Source organism: Theropithecus gelada, chromosome 6 (genome assembly GCF_003255815.1).
Source record: "Theropithecus gelada isolate Dixy chromosome 6, Tgel_1.0, whole genome shotgun sequence".
Taxonomy (NCBI): Eukaryota; Metazoa; Chordata; class Mammalia; order Primates; family Cercopithecidae; genus Theropithecus; species Theropithecus gelada.
Window position 1 is genome coordinate 49,174,712 of NC_037673.1, and position 11,014 is coordinate 49,185,725.

Consider the following 11,014-nt stretch of genomic DNA (forward strand, 5'->3'; position numbering starts at 1 on the left):
TATACCAATAAATCAAGTAAAATACTTCAATAGAATGTGAGAGGACAGAAATGTTTCTACTTGAAGGTTCAAGTCACTTGAGTTGGAGAAACAAAAAACCTAAAATTGTGGAAATCAATATATAGAGAACCCATCCTATCCTAGTAAGTTAATTTTGAAAAACAAACATAAAACATTATTTTTAAAATGGTACTGCTAGAATTCATAGGAAAAATAATAGCTGCAGAGTCAATGTATATTTAAGTATATCTGCATATATATGTAAGCATACCTCATTTTATTACACTTTGCTTTATTGCTCTTTGCAGATATTGTGCTTTGTACAAATTGAAGATTTGCATCAACCCTGCTTCAAGCAAGTCTATCGGTGCCATTTTTCCAACAACATGTGTTCATTTTGTGTCATTGTGTTATTTTGGTAATTCTCATAATATTTCAGATTTTGCCATTATATTTATTGTGGTGTTCTGTGATCTATGATCACCACAATTGCCTTTGTTTTTGTAACCATTGTAATTGTTTTGGGGTGCCATGCACAAACTAAACCAATATCAGATGGGAAAGTTAATTGATAAACTTTGTGTGTGTTCTGACTGCTCCACCAACTGGCCATTCATCTCTCTCTTCCTCAGGCCTCTGTATTCTCTGAGATACACTATTAAAATTAGGCCAATTAATATCCCCACAATGGCTTTTAGATCTTAAAGTGAAAGGAAGAATTACACATCTCTCACTTTAAACCAAAAACTATAAATAATTAAGCTTAGTGAGGAAGGCATGTTAAAGGTCAAGATAGGCCAAAAGCTAGGCATCTTGTACCTAACAGTCAAGTTTTGAATGCAAAGGTAATGTTTTTGAAAGGCATTAAAAACGCCACACCAGTGAGTATGAGAATGATTAGAAAGCAAAACAGCCTCATTGCTGAGAGGGAGCGAGCTTTAGTGGCCTGGTTAGAGGATCAAACCAGCCACAACATTTCTTTTATCCAAAACTGAATCCAAAGAAAGGCTCTAATTCTCTTTAGTTCTTTCAAAGGTGAGAGCAGTGAGGAAAGTTCACAGCTAGCAGAAGTTGGCTCATGAGGTTTAAGAAAAAAAGCCATCTCCATAACATAAAATAGTGCAAGACAAAGCAGCAAGTGCTGATGGAGAAGCTGCAGCAAGTTATCCAGAATATCTAGCTAAGATCATTGATGAAGGTAGCTACACTGAATAACAAATTTTCAATGTAGATAAAATAGCCTTCTATTGGAAGAAGATGCCATCTAGGACTTCCATAGCTTGAAAGAGTAAGTCAATGCCTATCTTTAAAGCTTCAAAGGACAGGCTAACTCTTGTTAGGAGCAAATGAAGCTGGTGACTTCAAGTTGAAGCCAATGCCCATTGATCATTCTGAAAATCCTAAGGCCCTTAAAACTTATGCTAAATCTACTCTGTCTGTGTTTTCTAAAGAACAGCTAACCCTGGATGACATCATACCTCTTTACAGCATTTTTTAATGTACATTTTAAACCCATTGTTCAGACCCACTGCTCAGAAAAAAAAAAAAAAAAAGATTCCTTTCAAAATAGTACTGCTCTTTGGCAATGCACCTGGTCTTCCAGAAGCTCTGCTGGATAGATAGTATTCCTCTGATACATCTGGGCAAAGTTGATCGAAAAATTTATTTAAATGATTCATTGTTCTAGATACCACTAAGAACCCTTGTAATTTGTGATTCATGGGAGGAGGTCAAAATATTAACATTAATAGGAATTTGGAAGAAATTGATTCTAACCCTCAAGGATGACTTTGCAGGATTCAAGATTTCTGGGGAGGAAATAATTACAGGTGTGTTGGAAATCGCAAGAGAACTTGAATGATAAGTAAAGCCTGAAGATGTGGCTGAATTGCTGCAAACTTATGATAAACCTTGAATAGATGAAGGTTCCTTCTTACAGAAGAGCAAAGAAAGTGGTTTCTTGAGATGGAATCTATACCTTGTAAAGTTGCTGTGAACACTGTTGAAATGCCAACAGATAATTTCAAATATTATATAAACTTAGTTGATAAAGCACTGGCGGTCTTTAAGAAGATCAACTCGAATTTTGAAAGTTCTACTTTGGATAAAATGCTATCAAACAGCATCACATGCTACAGAGAAATCTTCTGTGAAAGAATTAATCAATGCAACAAACTTTATTGTTGTCTTATTTCAACAAATTGCCACAACCACCACCCTGATCAGTCAGCAGCCATCACACCAAAGCAATACCCTTCACCAGCAAAGAGATTATGACTCCTCAAAGCCTCAGATGATCATTAGCACTTTTATCAATAAAGTATTTTAAAATTAAGGGTTTTTTTAAGCATAATGCTATGGCATATGTAATAGACTACAGTATAGTACAAATACAAGTTTTCTATGCCCTAGGAAACCAAAAAATTATGTAACTCACTTTATTGCAGTGGTCTGACACAATCCATCATATCTTTGACATAGAGAGAGAGTGTGAGGACTGTAGGGAGATAAAGATATATGGATATCTCTGAGTTATAGCTCTTCAGGATAGTGACATCTGTTAGAATAGAGGTTACTTTGTAGAAACAATACTTTAATACATATTCTCAAATAAACTATAATTTATTATGTACTTTCATCACAACAAATGGACTTAAGTTTACATAAATAAAAAGAATTTTTTTTCTACATATTTAGATATATAAACTTGAACACAACTTCTTCAGTTGTAAAATGAATATAATAATTGCATTTTCTTTACCTCAAGTCCTAATGAGACATAATAGATAAGAATGTCTTTGGGAGTGGGGAAGTTTTAATGCAATATGAAGGAAAAATGAATTAACATGGGAAATTATCTAAAATGATAAACATTAATATATTATTAACCTTCTTACTACACCAATATAGACCACAAGTGGGGTTATGATTTCTCCAAGGCACTTACACATAAAGAGATGATAATAGCATCTATGTCAGCAATGGCATTACTTGCTTAGAGATCCATTTTTTACCTTTCTGCTGCTCTGCTCTGTGTGGTGGGAAGGCTAGCCTCTGTAAGCATCTGTCTAAGTTTGGCTCAAAGGACATACAGATGGAAACTGGAGATTGTGAGAAAGGGAGAAGGCAGGGGTAATTCACCTTCTTCTCTGGAAAGTGACTCCAGTTGCAATCACGTCCCCTCCATGAATTCAAATTCTGCCAGTTTCCTGTCTGATTACAATGTCTCCTGGGTGACTTATCTCTGAACTTCATTAGCCTCATGTCCTACCCATGTTCCTGAAGGCTTAGGATAAGAGCAGCACCTGCGATTCAAAATCTCTATGTTGCCTCACTCTGCTACAGTTGGTTTCTTGGCTCTAAGTGTAATCAGTTCTTGCCTTTATTTTCCTCTGTTTGAAACACACTGAGTAGTGTCTCTTTCCCTGGTTGAACACTGATATATTTAAAATTTTTATAATGTGAAATGCCAGATTTCCTTCAAAGTGCTTTGTCTTTACTAAATCAGTTCATCTTCACAATAACTGTATTAGGAAGGTTAATTGTATTATCCCAATTTATACATGAAGAAGCTAAAGTGTAGAGATTTTGGAAAATTGCCGGTGTTTACACAGCTAGGAAGTGGTGTTGGCAAGATTTGAATACAGATAGCTTACATTGTTAACCATATGCTTACTTCTTCTTTACTTAGGCAGACATCACTACTTATAAAAAGCTTGGCACCTATCAAACATTTGGTCAAAAACACACCACTGAGTGTCCAGAGTTCTATGCCATGTGTAAAACTTGGGTCCCAGGCAAAGTGAAAGCATTTAAGGATTCAAGAAGTTTTAGCTGTTATTATTATTAAGTGCAACATTTGAGACCCAAATTATGTCTGACTGAAAACAAAAATACCTATCACTTCTAAATTTTATATTAAAATTTTAAGTGTTCAATAAATAGTAAAATTAGAAAATGAAATCTCTAATCACAATAATCATAACGACAGTTGCCATGTTATTACTAAATTTAATCTTTCCAAGTAAATGTTTTTATCTATAATCAGTTATCATTTTTATAAAGAAAACATGTTATAACACTACAATTTGGACAAGTATTAAGAGAAAGGTAGGTCTTGAAATTAAAAAGTGTATTACTGTTAAAAATTTACCAAATTAATATGTTTTTATTCCACAGCAGACAGATGAAACTGATCCATAGATACAAATCTTGGAGAATAATTTCTCTAAATAATAGATTGAAATAATTGCAGCAATTAAAAGCACTAAAACCTAGTAAGTAAAACATTTAGAGTTGAGGCAGGGTAAATATTGTTGTTTGTCAATCCAGAATCTCTTCCCTCCTTTCTTCACAGATTCTAATTTTGCACAGGAGTTTTATTCATAGCATATCCACATGTCTTGACAGAAGATGGTTCATCTACAGTTACAAAGGTAAGTACCAATGAGATGCTGCCACTTAGCAGTCCTAGTTGTCTTGATTCAGAGCTTTTAATGTTTAAGAAATGAGCCTTGGCCTCTTTCTGATCAATGAGACATGAAGGATAGCTCCTGGGAGCTTCTGGGAAATAAGATCCCTCCTTTCTCGGAGAAGAATTGAAAAACTTGAGTCTTTCTCTCTCTGAGGAAATGAATAAGAAAGGCCGAAGTCCAGGATTGTTCATGGCAATTCAGTGAAACCAGTAGCAGGGTAGAATGAGACAGTAGATGACAGGATAGACAGAAACAATGTGGATGCAGATGAAGTCATTGAGTTATTGCATCAATTAGCCCTGAAACTCACCCTACATTTGGACTTCCTGTTACTTGATCCAATAAATGTCCCATTTGCATTTCCTGTCCCATATAGCCTATACTTAGTGAAACAGTAAAAACAACTAACAGTAGATATTGCATTTTAAAAGTCTGAGTTCAAATCATATTGTTTAAGGGTAGTTAATCTAATTGACACTTACTGGCTACGTATCCTGAACAGCATTAGCTGTATGGTAGGTCCAGCACAAAGTAAAAATCAGAGTCCCTTCAAAAATTATTAAGTCGTCAGAAGCAGAGCACCAATTAAAGCATAGGCCTCCATGAGCATGGGATCCCGCACAAGAGCAGACCTCATGCCCATGAAGCTAACCCTGGCCCTAAAGGAACTTCCCTAACCTCTCTACTCATTAATTGGCAGCTTTATAATAGTATCTGCATTCATGACTTGTTGAGCCTTCTTCAAACCATTAATTACATATTAGTATAGGTTATGTAGGAGCAACCATACTTATATGTACATGTGTATGTGACTATGTCTTTAGAGATTTACATTATTCTTTTTATTAGAGATGCATTTGTAAATTTTCCAATGTGTTTCTGAGCAATAATATAGTGTATTTTCTTCTGCTTAGATAGAAATGTTTCTTTTTTACATGGATATTTAAATGCTAAATGTAACAGTAACAGGAATGCAATCATCTCTCATTAAATGATCTATAGCAATAGAAAAATGAATCTATATGAAAATGCAATAGTTTTAATTTGTTTTTCTACCTTCAGTCCTCCATCCACCCATTAAAAATTAGTGATCTTAAACTATTTTAAGTTATATATTTCTTGGAGAAAGTGAAAGCTAAATAATTTTTCAAGAAAACCGTGTCTATGCCTGTCTGTGTCAACTTTTCTAAAATTTTACTTTCAATTGGAAGCCCATTCATAGAACTCCTAGTTGGACTACAGAACACAGGTTAACGGTCTCCAGTTATCTGAAAGTAATCATCCTTAAACAGAAAGTTAATATCAACTTCTGAGTTGGAATCTTTCATTGGTTTGCAATTACTATATAGGATAAATCCAATTTGTTTAGCATTGTGTTAATGATAAATTACTTTATTCCTCATTGCTCTGCTCCTTTCTAGATTAAAACATCAGCAATATTGAGCTCCTACAGTTTGTCCATGTGCCATTTTTTTTCTACCTCTAAAGCTGTGGTTCTCAGTCCTCTTTAATTTAGAAGAACTTAGAGAAGTTTTTTTGTTTTTGTTTTTTAATACTAAAGCCTGGGCAGCCAGCTACTTACTCAGGCTGGTGTGGAGTCCAAATGTTAGTATTCTTGTAAATATTCCAAGGTAAGGAATTCTAACGTGTTTTCTGGGCTGAGAAATATGTGAGTTGTCAAGTAAACTGATTTTTTAAATTCTCACTTTAAATGCTGTGCATCACATGTAGGCATGTAGACTATAGTCACTGACAATCAGGTGAATTAGTAGAATTGTTCAAATAAAGAAGAGGAGTAAATCAGGAAGAACCTTTCTTGAGAGATAAAATTGAGGGTAAGACTTGCCGGGCACGGGGGCTCACATGTATAATCCCAGTACTTTGGGAGATCGAGGCAGGTGGATCACCTGAGGTCAGGAGTTCGAGACCAGCCTGACCAACACGGAGAAATCCTGTCTCTACTGAAAATACAAAATTAGCTGGGCATGGTGGTGTGTGCCTGTAATCCCAGCTACACAGGAGTCTGAGGAAGGAGAATCGCTTGAACCCAGGAGGCGGAGGTTGCGGTGAGCTAAGATCGTGACATTGCACTCTAGCCTGGGTGACAAGAGCAAAAACTCCTTCTCAAAAATAAATAAATAAATAAATAAATAAATAAATAAATAAATAAAGGCGAGGGTCTAATAGGAGAATAATGCAGACTGGACATGGTGTCAGCAGTCACGATAAATTAAGCACACCTTCTTCTTCCCAAACCCCTTCAACAACCACTGCAACCTCACAGATAAACAAACGTTAAAATATGCATTAACTTGAAAATATGTAGGTGTGGGGTGGATATTCACTTGATTGTATTGTGAAGTAAAATAAAATTATAAATGATATTCTATCTTCTTCAAGTTACAAAAATATCAAGTGTAAAAATTTATGAATTAAGGCAGTAAGAAAATGAGATTATAAGTCTGTACATGGCCAAAAAATGCCCTCATTCTACATGTTTAATGTTCTTAAAGATACAGGTAACTTATAACTACAACAGGGATGGTTTGAGAGTTAATTATGAGATCCTTGCCAGGATAGCACAAATGAAACAAAAAATCATTAATAAGGAACTCAATTGGATTCTGCTGACACATCATGGTATACACCTGATTGTTTCTCTGCATGTTTAATTCTTAACTTTTAACATTTAACTTTAAATGTTAAATAAACATTTGCTTTAGCTATCAATATTCTTTGAGGGAATGTTAAGTATTTTCTAATCCAAAGTGGTTTACATCTCATTATTTTCACACATTCATCTAAATCCATTTTATTGTTTTAGCAAGTCAAAGAAAAATAAACAAAAATAATACTTTTACATCACGGTGTGCTGGAGAAAAAGAAAAGTGGAAATATTTGTACCAAGTCCTGTCTTAATGAATAGTAAAATGAATGATAGCTGATAGAAAATTAGCGTTCTTCTAAAGAATTAGAAAATCGTTGACTTGAAGCTATAAGAAAGCAAAGTAGATTCTCTGAATCAATATGAACCTGGGCAACATTATTAGGTGCCATTTCCCAGTGAACCTGCAGTAAAAAGACATAAGGCTTGCACCTGTCACCACTATGTTGAGATTAGTTACTCTGCTTGGTGTGAGATTTAAGTCTGGCGCTGAATGCTGTTTCACACCAGACTATCTGAATATGTCGCCTAGAAAAATAATACGAAGATTCTACTGTTATTTTTCAAGGATTTTGGTTTCTGTATTTCGGTACCAGAAAGATTTTTTTTACATGAAACTCTGATACATTGCCATGTACATGGATGTTTTACACAAATTACAGGCACCTTTGATCCATTAAGATATGGCTACATAAGACATTCATTTTCTTGAAGAAATTTTAGGCTTCTAAAAGGAATTTAGTAACAGGATCCTACTTGGGACCTCACACCACCAGAGCTGTCAGGCTCTTCCCTCTCTAAGACTGGAATACATGTAATAACAAAATGACTTAATAGCGGAAGAACACATTACCTTATAAAAGATAATTTTAACTATTTCAAACCTGGAGAACTCATGTTAGCTCTCAATAATTGCTGTTGTAATGCTAGCTACTTTCATTTCTTCAAGAGACATTCTTTGCCTGCCCCTTCTCCCTAGTACAGGAGATGAGGTAATTCCATGTATTAGCTGCTATTGTTAGATAATTATGGCCACCACACAAACCATAATGGGTATCAGATGCAATACCTAGGTAGATGGAGGATATGATGCAAATACATATGTTCATAAATGCCCTTGTGTTTGGGAGAAGGATGACTAAAAGACTAAATTATAATGCTATCTAAAGATATCAGAACCATTATGGCTCTGTTCCTTTGCTGTCACTGGCCAGAGAATAAACAGTGACCAGAAGGGGGCAGGGTTATACTGAGACTTGGCCCATGTTGATGATCTTACTCAAGAAGTCAAATTTTAAAAACAACATAATCAATGACATGTGAGGAACTATGTTTATAGTCAGATCTACTCAAGTGCACATGCTTTCACTTTTTCAAAAAGGAAACCCTCAAGTGAGAATTATGTACCAGAGACACATGGATTTTTCCACGACTAGGAAAGTTATTACTATGATTTCTTCTACTAGTATTAGATACTGCAGAATGTAAGACTGAGAATTGTCAAACACACAGCCAAAAATAGTTATGGTAAGTTGTATTTCCCAACACAAGGCAGGCAAAATAACATCTTTAACACAACATATCCGACAAAAAGATTAAAAAATGAAATGTGCATACGTAGCCTAGTTATGGTGCTTAAATTTGGAAAAACACAAACTGTGATGCTCATTGATTGATTCATTTATTCATTCAGTTATTTATTCAACATGCTTCATATTATTTGCTTCCAGAACTGATTACATGACATCTTTACCATAATGGCATTGAAAGAAGGAGCACCCTAGGAGTTTATTAAAAGATGCTAAATTTATTTGGTTTTACTCTTCTGCTGTTGGTTCCCTGAAGATGACACTCCTTAAAATGATCCCCTAATGTATTTCTTGATTTCAGAGCAGGCCGGGCTTCTCTAATGGATTAGCTCCCCCTCATCCAGGTCCTTTCTATACCCTTTGTAAGGAAACGCCAGCCAGCTGGAACAGCAGGGCAACAAGTACAGCTGGGAATTTCTAGCCCACAGGTGTCCATTCTCGCATTTGATAGCTTGCCAATATCAAAGCTGGATTTGTTGAGGGGATCCCCACAGTTGTTTCACAGAAAGAAAATTATCCACTGGCACTAATAGTAATAATCCCCTCCTCCATATCCGACTTAGTACTTGAGCTAGAGCCACAACCTTCTTTCCCTACCAGGATTGAACCGGTATCAAGTTCTCCATCCTTTTCACAAGTGGGTGGCAGACTGTCAGGTCAGGAATTAGATGGGTACAGGTGGCACCACCTGCTTGAAATGCTTTTGAGTATTTTGTGTTTTATTATTGCTGCACACCATTGCACCAGCCTTTCTTTTCTTGCCAGTAACCATGGTACCATTTGTTTGAGCTTAAAGTCTGTTTCAAATTCTGATTTTTGATTAAAAAAAGAACATGAAAGGGATTTAGTTTTCATTCAGAAAAGGGAATAGGTCCTAGAAATAGTAATTACTTTGTTATTAAATTTGAAATGTAAATTACAGGTAGACTTAGAGGATTGACTAATGAGTTGAACCAAGGATGTGAGAAAAAAATAAAAATCAAGGACGCCTTTTTGGAGATGGTGAAGACAGGAAGAGGAGCAGTTTAAAATGGAAATCAGGAATTTAATTTTGGATATACTAATTTTGAGATAGCCATTAGATATCCAATTGGAAATGTTGAGTTGGCAATAATTGTATGTGTTTATATATAGGCATGCATTATGATTATTAATATATGATTATCTTTTATATATGAAAATTCAGAATTGAGTCCCATTGGAGATATACATGTATGATTTGTCATCATGTGTAGATGATATATAAACTCATGGGAGATTGTTGTTGTGGAACCTCAAGTTCTTAGAGCTCATTACGTTCCATTTTGGAATCTGATGCTAACATGTTGTTTATATACTTTCATGTATATATTCACTTCTGTATGTAAGAATGCTTGTGAGCTCATCTTTAAGGGGGATTTTAAAAAGTGTATCTCAAAATTTATTTATTTATTTTTTATTTCAATAGCTTTTGGGGAACAGGTGGTGTTTGGTTACATGAAGAAGTTCTTTAGCTGTGATTTCTGAGATTTTGGTGCACCCATCACCTGAGCAATATATACTGTACCCAATGTGCAGTCTTTTATCCTTCAACCCTCACCATTTTCCCTGAGTCTCCAAAGTCTATTGTTTCATTCTTATGCCTTTACATCCTCATAGCTCAGCTCCCACTTCTTTTGAGAACATATGATGTTTGATTTTCTACTTATGAGTTACTTCACCTAGAATAATAGTCTCTAATTGCATTCAGATTAATGTAAATGCCATTATTTCATTCCTTAAAAAGTATATGTTTTTAGGAAATATGTGTGAGTGCTTTCTAGAATGGCTTGCCTTTGTTTCTGCCAAGTACCCCACAGCATCATCAGCTAAAGACCAATTTTTTGTTGTTAATGTTTCATACAGGGTTGTTAGACCAAGCAAGAAGTATAAATTTAAATCATAAACCTATGGCAAGCATAGGCCTAGACATTTAATTGTCTAATTTATGATGCAATAAAAGAGAACTTTTACCATGTCTCCTGGAAACATAGACTTTAGGCCCCAAGTTTAGGCAAGCATCTCAGTTTAAATTCCTTACTTCACCTGATCTTAAGGCCTTGTTCCTTTTTCATTTAGTCTTTAAGCCTAAAACTATAGATTAACAGAGGGTAATAACCTTCAACTCCCTAAGAGCTATCTGAGTGGTAGGTTAGGGCTTTCCATGTGGTTTCTCACACTTTCCTCCTTGCTGATACTGTTTCGTATTTAATTATGTGTTACATTTTATGATTTATATTTGTATTACATTTATCATAGTTTTATTA